We start from the raw sequence: 10409 nt of genomic DNA on the forward strand, positions 1-10409 counted from the left end.
TTTAGTACGGATTATCGTACGGTTACGATTACGATTATGTAATTAGAAAAATAAACGTTAAATTTTTCACACATTTTTAACGGTGTTCATAGTTTGTGAAATTACCCCGTTGGCCAAGAGCATTGGCGCCAACGGCGTTCACACCAAAAGCGTCGGGCCAACGTGTACTAGGGGCATACAAGTTTGGTGCGGAGCCTCGCATGTTTGGCCGTATCCATTGATGGTTTTGAGTTTTTGGAGTTATCTGGACTATCTTTGGCTTATTGTTAATACATTTGAAAGTTATACCCATTTCACCTCCCTGTATCCGGCTTTCCATTGATATAAATATGTTAAATAAAGTACATTTAATACATTCCAAAAGTTTTTTTTTTTGTTGTAATTTTATTGTAAAACAATCTCCTAACAATTTTATTTTTATTTATTTATTTAATACATGTTACATTGTTTCGAAATTTACAATAAAGTAGATATAATGAATCACCATACTAGGCGGCTGCCTGTTTCATGGTGACCAATTGAGTGTAATTAATTTGTATGAAATATGAAATCTAGTGTAAACATATGAAATTAATAACTATAGATGAAGCTATTGTAATAAAAAGTAGAAGATAGAAATTAGAAAGGAGAAAGAAGTAAATTAGCATTAGATTGTAAAAATGTACATAATTATATATATAATTTTTAATATGTGTGCATGCAAGCACACATGTGTATATAGCAGCAGACATACCTATATACATATAACAGCACATGTATACATACACCCATATGACGCATCCTCACGCATATAAACAATATATACACCTCTATCTGAGTACTTGGAATAGGCTACTAACACTATAACAATCACACATCAAAAAATCCCCGAGCGCTTTCCTGAAACTGTCGTATTTGGCTATTGATTTTATTTCTAACGTTAAATTATTGAATATTTTTGGAGCAAGAAAGTTAAATTGTCTTTGTGCCATTGAGGTTTTTATTGGGGGAATAGTATAATTCGATTTGTTGGAATATCTTGTATTATGGGTCGATTCAAAAATATTTTTTTTCGTATGTTTGAATTTATAGTAGGAGGATATATTTTTGACGTATAAGGATTTTATGTTGAGTACTTTGAAGTCGTTAAATAAGTCCTTCGTGGGGTGAATATAGTGTACTTTGTAAATAGTCCACATTATCAATTTTTGAGCTTTAATTAATGGATCTAATATCGTGTTAGAGCATCCTCCCCAGACTATTATACCGTAAGATATAATTGATTGGCATAAAGAAAAGTATACCGTTTTTAGTGTATTTTTATTTAGAATATTTCGTAATGACCTGAAGATATATGCCAGTTTCCGTATACGGTTTGTAACATTTATTACGTGATCTTCCCATCGTAGTTTATTGTCAATTATTACACCCAAATATTTAATGGAATCTACTCGTTCTAGTGGATTGCACAGACAACTAGAGTTATCTCTACAAGAATGTATTTTTAGTGTACGATTGATTGAAGGCTGACTAGGAATATTAAGACTAAACGTTATATATTTCGTTTTAGTTATGTTTAGGGTGAGTAGATTATCATCCAACCACTGTTTAATAATTTGCAATGTTAGATCCGCTCTATGAAATGTTTCTTCCCATGTCTTACTTTTTAGTACTAGGGCAGTGTCATCGGCGAAAGTGATTATATTGCCATCAATAATAGATAGTTTACATAAGTCATTGATATAAATGAGAAAAAGTGTGGGACCGAGTACACTGCCCTGTGGCACACCAAAGTTAATGCTAGTTGAGTGGGATGGTTTATGCGATGGTAGCTTAACACATTGCTTTCTGTCTGTGAGGTACGATTTGAACCAATCAAATGCCTTATTCTTTATTCCGATTTTTTCGAGCTTGGCTAGAAGGATTGGATGAGATACTGTATCAAATGCCTTAGATAGAAATACTGATGATCCAGAAATACTGCCAAACATTTATCACCTTTGTCTAAGGCTTGTGTTATATGTGATGTTAGTTCTAAAATAGCTGAATCTGTATTTAGTCCTTCTCTAAAGCCATACTGGTTTGACGAGAGTATGTTATATTTTGTAAGATGGTCGATAAGTCTTTTTATTACTATTTTTTCAATAATTTTTGATAGTGATGATAATATAGAAATTGGTCTGTAGTTTGTTATGTCAGTAGGATTTCCGGACTTAAAAATTGGTTGAACTAGGGCAAGTTTGAGTTTGTTTGGGAATTCACCTTTAGTGAGACTGAGGTTAATGATATGTACTAATGGATGGATTATAAAGGGTTCAACTGTTTTTAGTATAGTTGAGGAAATTTTGTCATGATTGCACGAATGAGAGGGCTTTAATTGTCTAATAGTTTGAGAAATTTCATCGTAGTTGGTCGGGTTTAAGGTGAGTATATTATCTGTTTCACTGGCACATTGATTGATAATGTCGGCAAGGGCATTTTCATCGGTTGATGTCTTATTTAAAATCTTTGATGCTAGATTTTTACCGATATTGCAAAAGTATTCATTTATGTGATTGGTCACAGTGTCTGGATGGTCATTTAGAGAGGTGTCTTGGCCGTCGATGTTTAATTTATTGATTGGTTGTACTGGGTGGTCAGTGTTAGATATTTATTTGACGATATTCCAAATTTGTTTGTTATTATTACCGACTCTGGACAGTTTTTCTTTGTAGTAGTTTTCTTTTGTGGTTTTAATGATATTATTACACATATTTCTGTACTTTTTATAAAATATTTGGGCTTGAATGTCTGGATTATTGAGTAAGTTTTTGTGAAGCTTGTCCCGTTTTTTAATACAAAAAATTAGGCCATCTGTTATCCATGGTTTCAGTTTTTTATTTTTTGAATTATTCACATGGGATTCTTCAGTGACATCCTCAATATGTTGCAAGAGAGTTTCAGAGAAGGTATTAAAAGCAATGTCTACGTCTGTGGAGTTTAGAGTGGAGAGCCAATTTTCTAAAATAATTTTAGAAGTTAGTTTCTCGAGATTAATGTGTTTCTTTTTTATATTACTACGTGACGTTTCGGTAGTGGGTTTATTATGCATAAAACCAATTGCTATTGAGAAATGGTCCGTTATGGTTGATTGATATATAATTCCCTTTGCATTTTTTTTAGATCGTAGAAATATGTGATCAATACATGAGTTACTAGTATCAGTTACTCTAGTAGGAGCATTAATATAAGAAATAAGCCCGTGTTGAGTCATGAGATTTTTATAGTCGAGTGTTTGTGATGCTTTTGGTTTAAGTAAATCTATGTTAATGTCACCGATCACCATTAGCTCTTCATTTGGTGTACAGTTAAATAAGGCCAAGTCTAAGGATTTAAGGAAGGATGAAATATTTTGGTGTTTAGGTGACCTGTATAGTGCAAGAATTGTGGTTTGGATGGTTTTTATTTTAAGGCAGTTGGCATTATCAATGAATAATTCAGAGATAATCGGGTCCAGCTCAGATTTTACATAGACAATTACTCCATCTGACTGTGTCTTATTATTTTGTGTATTGAAAACTGTAAATCCTGTAATGTTTTTGTGAGTGTAATTTGATTTGATCCAACATTCAGTTAAAATAATTATGTCAAAAATATTATTCAAATCGGCAAGTGTTACAAGTAGGTCATTATAGTTCTTATCAATGCTTCGAATGTTTGTTGAGAATATTTTTAATCGTTTATAGGGTTTTAGAATATTTATGCACTTTGAGGCATCATTGGTTTCAGTAGAAATCACGTTATAACCAGATTTCAAGGTTAAGGGGCACGTTGCCATTATGATGGGATTTAATCCCTCAATAGGTAACATGATGATAAAAGGAGTAGTAATAAAAAGAGTTATGAATTACAACATATTATTTATTTCTACAGCGTAAAAAACCAGAGCAAACTAGAGATCTCAAAATATTCATGATTGAATTTAATCCTAGGGCGTGTGCGTCGGACCGAAGGCCTTCCGCATCGGACTTTTTAATAATAGGTAGCAATGTTAAATGGTGTGACTAGAAAAGTGAATTAAGAATAAGTAACATGAAACGTGCGTGTGTGTGACAAAAGTATTCTGACCTGTTATAAAGAGTAGAGGGCGCCAAACATCATTTTACATGACGTTAAATTTAGATGAGAAAGCAATGACCAGCAAGACGATTATAATATGTTGCGTCATTGTTCCCCAAAAGATCGATGTCTCGAATGTTCGTCCAATGTCGTTTGTCGCGTTCGCTGCGTCTTCCGGGATTGCGTCTACAGCCGGCGGGAGCCGTATTGGTACTGGCCGCTCGGGCTCGCTCGAGTTGCCGTCTCACCTCTTCTTGCCAGAATTCAGTGTTTCCATACTCCGAATAATCTTGAAATATAGCGGGTAGTAAAGAACTGCTACAATGCCCCCTCAGCCAAAAGACTTATGCCTATAAGTCTGAGGTTCGCCTGACACCTCGTGGCCAACAGGCCTTGAAACCACTCCTGCAGTAGAAATCAGTAGTTGCGTAAAGGAGGGCAGCAAGGGGCTTCAAAAATGACGACATGAGTTTCCGACGTCTATGTGGTGGAGCACCTCAGGTTCCAAGTTGTCCAAACAGGGCCCGTCCATTTCAGTTTCAGAAGTTGCCAGAGAAGGACAGCAAAGACGGACAGCATACTAAGATGATAAGTGATACTTCAGTCGCACCAGCACGAAAATGAAGAAGAAGCAAAGCAATCCAGATGATCCTGATGAGCGCATCATGTAGTACGTTGAGGGAAGATGATGATTGACTTGTTCAGTAGCACAGCACGGAGATGAAGAAGAAGCAGAGCAATCCAGATGATCCCGATGAGCTCATTATGTAGTAGGATGAGCGGAAGCAGAAGAAGTCTTCGTGAGAATGTTGGATGTCTAGCCTACCCGAACTGGTCATTGATTAAAGAAGCTAAAATTTATTAAAATAGCAAGCCCTTTTCAAGGAAAGAAGGTGCACACCTTACAAGCAAGAATTATAATATATTTACTAATTGAAAAAGGTGATGCTCAAGTTGAAAACCTGAATAAAAACTCTAACAAACTGTTTTGTATTAAAAGTGACAGTTGTACATAGGCGAGGTAACCAACAATGAAAAATAAATTCCAAGGCCCAAAAAAAAAAATAATAGTAAAACGTCATGATGACAAATGCAATTAATATTCAAAGGAAAATTTTCTTAAATAAGAAGAATTTACCGTAATATCGAAGATAACAGCTGAATAGTGTATAACCATACAAGTGAATGAAGCTAATAATCAAACCAAAAGCAATGGTAATTAAAAGTTTTGCACTACTTGACAATAGATGGCAGTAGTGTAGAAATAAATTTTAGATAGAAAATCAATAAATTTTCTTGTTAAAAAATATTGAATAAAAATCTAGAGTTTATAGAGCAATTATATAGAAATTAATCTAATCATAATTATTTTATTTTCAAGCACATATTCTTCCGTCACAGAGCGAGCCAGCGAATGACTGAAGAATACCGTAGAAAATTGACGAAACACATGATTCGTTCCATACTTTTCCGAGCTCTGGAAAAGCAGGGAAGGAATCAAATTACGAAGAAAATGTTAAAACATGCACTACAATTAAATATGTAAAACATAAAACCCATTACAGAACCAACCACCATAAACCTGTGAAAGTGATAATGGCTTACCGACTATTGATATTGAAATTTTCATAAAAAAATCAACAAAAATATCTTAATTGTAAGCCTGATGAGGGCTATCATGTGCTAAAGAGCCTAAGCCATTATAATGCCACAATAACTCTCCAAAATAAGTGCTGAGGTGACAGCATCAAGATAGAAGTATATTTCCTTCAACATACTCCAACACAACAGAAGAGCTGGTATGCTAATGTGTGAAAACAAAAGCACGAAGCTCATGAGCTTATGATAAGGTCACTCAACAAGACATGACAACTTAATAAGTAAGGTCGAGCGCAAAATAAGCACATCTTAATCAATGATACTGAGAAAAACAGCGGTAAACAATAATCATAACGATGAGAGCGGATCCTCTTAAGAGAAATAGATGTGTATGACAATTTTCAGACAAAACACAATAAAAATAGATAATAATCATTAGAAATGATGACATAGTAACATACAAAGCAGGTTGAAAAAGAGGAATGGAATTCTTCAGGGAAAGAAAACCATTACTCCCAATCAACAAGGTATCAAAAAGGAAATAAGTTTCCTATACCCACGTGATCAGTGTAGGTACCAGAAACCCGTTCACTTTTTCCCTTTGTAAATAATAATAAAAACAATTAATTTTCTGCCCTAATTAAATCTTTAATATGGAATGTTCCAATAGGCTTTCCCTTCATATCTGCCAGTTTGTAAACGACGGCCGAGACCTTATCAATAATTTTGCTTCTTAAAAATTTTGGAGCAAGTTTAGCGGAGAAATGCTTAGAAGCATCGGACAACACGAAAGAGCGTCTCCAAACAATATCACCAACTTTGAATTCCACATGCCTTCTACGAAGGTCATAGTGAACCTTATTCCGTTCGTAAGATTGACGTAAACACGTCCTAACTTGGCAGAAAATGTCATTTAGCTCAGAAACGTCTTGAGCCCATGTGTCACGTTTCAAGAATGTTAAATCTTCCGAAGAAAAATCAGGTGATTTGTAATCTTTGCCTGAAATAATGGCTTCCCTGCCAAAATTTAAAAAGAAAGGGGTGTAACCCGTTACCTCATGTACAGCAGTGTTAATAGCAAGCTCTATTTCAGGTAAATGATTTGCCCAAGTTCGATGATCCGTTCCCACGTACGAACTTAAGGCTGTAACTAAAACTCTGTTAATTCTCTCTACAGGATTATTCTGTGGATGATATCTACAGTTAAAAAACATGTGACGTACATGATATCTGTCAACTAAATGTTTCAATTCTTTCGAAATGTATTGGGGACCATTGTCTGCGATGATGCAATCCGGAACGCCAAATTTTAGGAAAATTTCATCCTCTATAATAGCAGAGACATTTTTCCCATTCGCACTTCACAGCGGAAAATTTTTTGTAAATTTAGTGAAGAAATCAGCGACAACTAATAGATATTTATAACCTTTCTTGTAGGAGCTGGGAAGAGGTCCCAATAAATCTGTCGAGATAACCTGCCAAGGACGCTGGACCAACTTAGGATCTCCCATAAGACCGGGTGCAGCCTGATTTGAACTTTTCTGTCCTAAACAAGTGTGACATTTAGATACAAATTTCCTTACGTCTGAAGACATTCTAGGCCAGTAAAATTTCAAACAAATCCTATTCAGAGTTTTCATAATCCCAAAATGGGCAGATGTAGGAGGTACGTGATGTAACGCAATCAACTCTTGTCTTTGATCCTTAGGAACAACTTCCTTCCAATCATTAGGCTTATGCAGGGCTTCCATACTCTGCACATGCTTATATAAAACTCCCTCTACAAGTTTCCACTTAGAAAATAGCTCAGGTTTAGCTAAAACGTCACGACACATTTTATTGTACCACCGATCAGTACTAATAATGGGAGATTGAACAATAGATGAAATAACTAAAGGATCGCGAGATAAAGCATCTGGCACAACATTTTCCTTCCCTTTCCTGTGTTCAATAATAAAGTTAAATTGCTGCAATCTGACAGCCCACCGAGCTAATCTTCCAGAAGGTGATTTTAAGTTTACTAGCCACTTCAGACTATAATGATCCGTAATTACTTTTACAGGGATGGGTGACCCTTCAATGTAACCCCTGAATTTCTCCAAAGCAAAAATTAACGCATTAAGTTCTTTCTCAGTAGTAGAGTGGTTCCTTTCCTGAGCCGATAACGATCTACTAATGAAGGAAATAGGGTGTTCCCTGTTTTGTTCATCTAATTGAGAGAGTACTGCGCCTAAACCTTCGTTTGATGCATCACAAGAAATAGTAAACGGTTTATTAAAATCTGGGCATGCTAAAACCGGAGCTGCGACAAGAGTTTCCTTTAATTTAGAGAACGCCGCCTGCGCTTGATTATTCCAAGAAAATTTTTTACCAATGAACTCTTTTTTGGTTAAGTTGTGTAACGGAGCAGCAATAATAGAAAAATTTAAAATAAAACGCTTGTACCATGATATAATACCAATGAAACGTCTCAAACTCTTTTGTGAGGTTGGTACCGGAAAATCAACCACAGCCTTAACTTTGTCTGGGTCAGTTCTCAGACCATTATTATCTATTACATAACCAAGATATTTAAGAGATTCTCTACAGAATACTGACTTTTCAAAGTTAATCGTGAGACCCGCCTCGAACAGTTTACGTTTCACAAGTTTAAGTAATGCTAAATGCTCTTCAAAAGTACTGGAAATTACAATAATATCGTCTAAATAAAAGAAAACTTTACCATCAAATTCTGGGCCAAAGATTTTACTCATGAGCCGCATCATTCTCGAACTGGCTCCATGAAGACCGAAAGGCATAGAAGTAAATTGAAAAAGACCCCTTTTAGGAATAGTAAAAGCCGTTTTTTCCCTTGAACAACGTTCTAGTGGAATTTGATAAAATGCATCTTTTAGATCAATAGTGGACAGAAAACGAGCTCCCCCCAAGCTGTCTAAAATATTTGAAATGTATGGTAACGGAAAAGCGTCCCTCTTAGAGATCGAATTAATTCGTCTGGAATCCAAGCAAAGGCGGTAAGTGCCATTTTTCTTTGGTACAAGTAAGACGGGACTGTTCCAAGCACTACTGCTCGGTTCAACGACGCCCATCTCCAACATTCTATCAAGTTCCTTGTGTACAACCGGGAGCAGGTGAGGTGAAACCGGATAGTAACGCTGTTTTACAGGTATACTATTCCCAGTGTCTATGACATGTTCCTCTAAATGCGTACGACCAAGTTTGTCCCCAGAAATTGAAATATAATCTTTAACTACATTATCAAGTAAATTTTGTTGATATTTGGATAAGTGATGTTTGTCCACAATATCTCTGACTTCAGAAGTAACCCGAGGAGCAGATTTTACTACCTTCGTATTCATAAACTTAGAAATATCCGGACAAATGTTAAAAGATTTCCAAAAATCAATACCGAGAATAACATCCGTCTTTATATCTGGCATGACAACAAAAATAAACTCTTTTACAACATTATTACATGTTATAGGAAGCGAGATTTTCAAGTTACAGCAAACGGAATGACCCGTCGCAGAAGTTAAAGAAAATGAATTATTGAGCTTAGCCAACTTGGCACCAAGTTTTAAAAGTTTTAAATGAAAATTATTACCGAGAATGGAAACATGTGAACCTGAGTCCAACAGGCCAGAAAAAACAGTTCCGAGTGTAGAAAAGGATACGAAAGGACGGCCGTCCCTGTCAGCCCTCCCTCCGTAACCTGATGCTCCTAAATTTCTGTAGAAATTCCTGACTACCGAAAGCCATTCTTGCCACGCCGGATCGAGAGCAGTGATACTGGTGGAGACGTCTTCCGCCAGCGGCACAGCTAACGTCCGGCTCTCGCGTTTTTTGACCTAACGCAAGTGCAGTCAGGAGTCTTAACGCCTGGACATCCACAGCGGAAGCAAAGAATCTCCTCCCTGGAATTCACGTTATAACGTTTGAAAGACATGTTTTTATGAGAAGAATTCACATGCCTGAAAGAATTAGGTTTAGAAGGAGCATTTGTATTTGGTGGCGCCTTTACGCTGGCAGTTGAAGGGGTTTGAGGGGACTTTGAACCTTTCCTCTGGTCAGAACGACTGTCTGCCAATTCAATTAGTTTGCCCAATCTTTTTAGGGTAGTTATGTCCGGAATGGAGTTTAATGCAAGTTTCTGAATATATCTGGGAAGCATATTGCACTGGAGAATTTCCAAAATTTCTACATCAGGCAATTTCTTGTTTAATCTTTTATTTAGTATGAGAACATTAGTGATAAAGGTGCCAAGTGAATCATTAGGTGCTTGCATAGTTGACCTCAACTGTGCAAGGAGTCTACGGTCATAATCGAGAATTTCATATTCCTCCTTGAGGCCTCCCACAAGGTCATCCCAGGATTCGAAAAGGGAGCGATTGACCCTCAGCCAATCAAGGGCAATCCCATCAAAAAGTTCAAACGCGCCTAAAAAAAGATTGTGCTTACTTACAGAGCGAGACAGGGCGAGTTCTTCAACACGTTCAAGAAACTTCCTAATGCAAGTAGTGCCATCATACTTGATATTCCATAAATGCAGTGGAACCAACGGAGATGTGGGAACAATAATGTCTGAGTCCTTGACGGAAGACATAGCGGATTCTTTTACTTGACTCCTTGTATCAGGCATTGTGACTAGATGTACCTAAAGATTAATTGGAAAAAAGAAAACAGCAAGGCAACATTAATCACGTCCGAAGACGGCAATAATAAAAAGATCAAAT

The sequence above is a fragment of the Hesperophylax consimilis genome, chromosome 21 (assembly GCF_061612785.1).
Source record: "Hesperophylax consimilis isolate HC1 chromosome 21, BYU_Hcon_1.0, whole genome shotgun sequence".
In the NCBI taxonomy this organism is placed as follows: domain Eukaryota; kingdom Metazoa; phylum Arthropoda; class Insecta; order Trichoptera; family Limnephilidae; genus Hesperophylax; species Hesperophylax consimilis.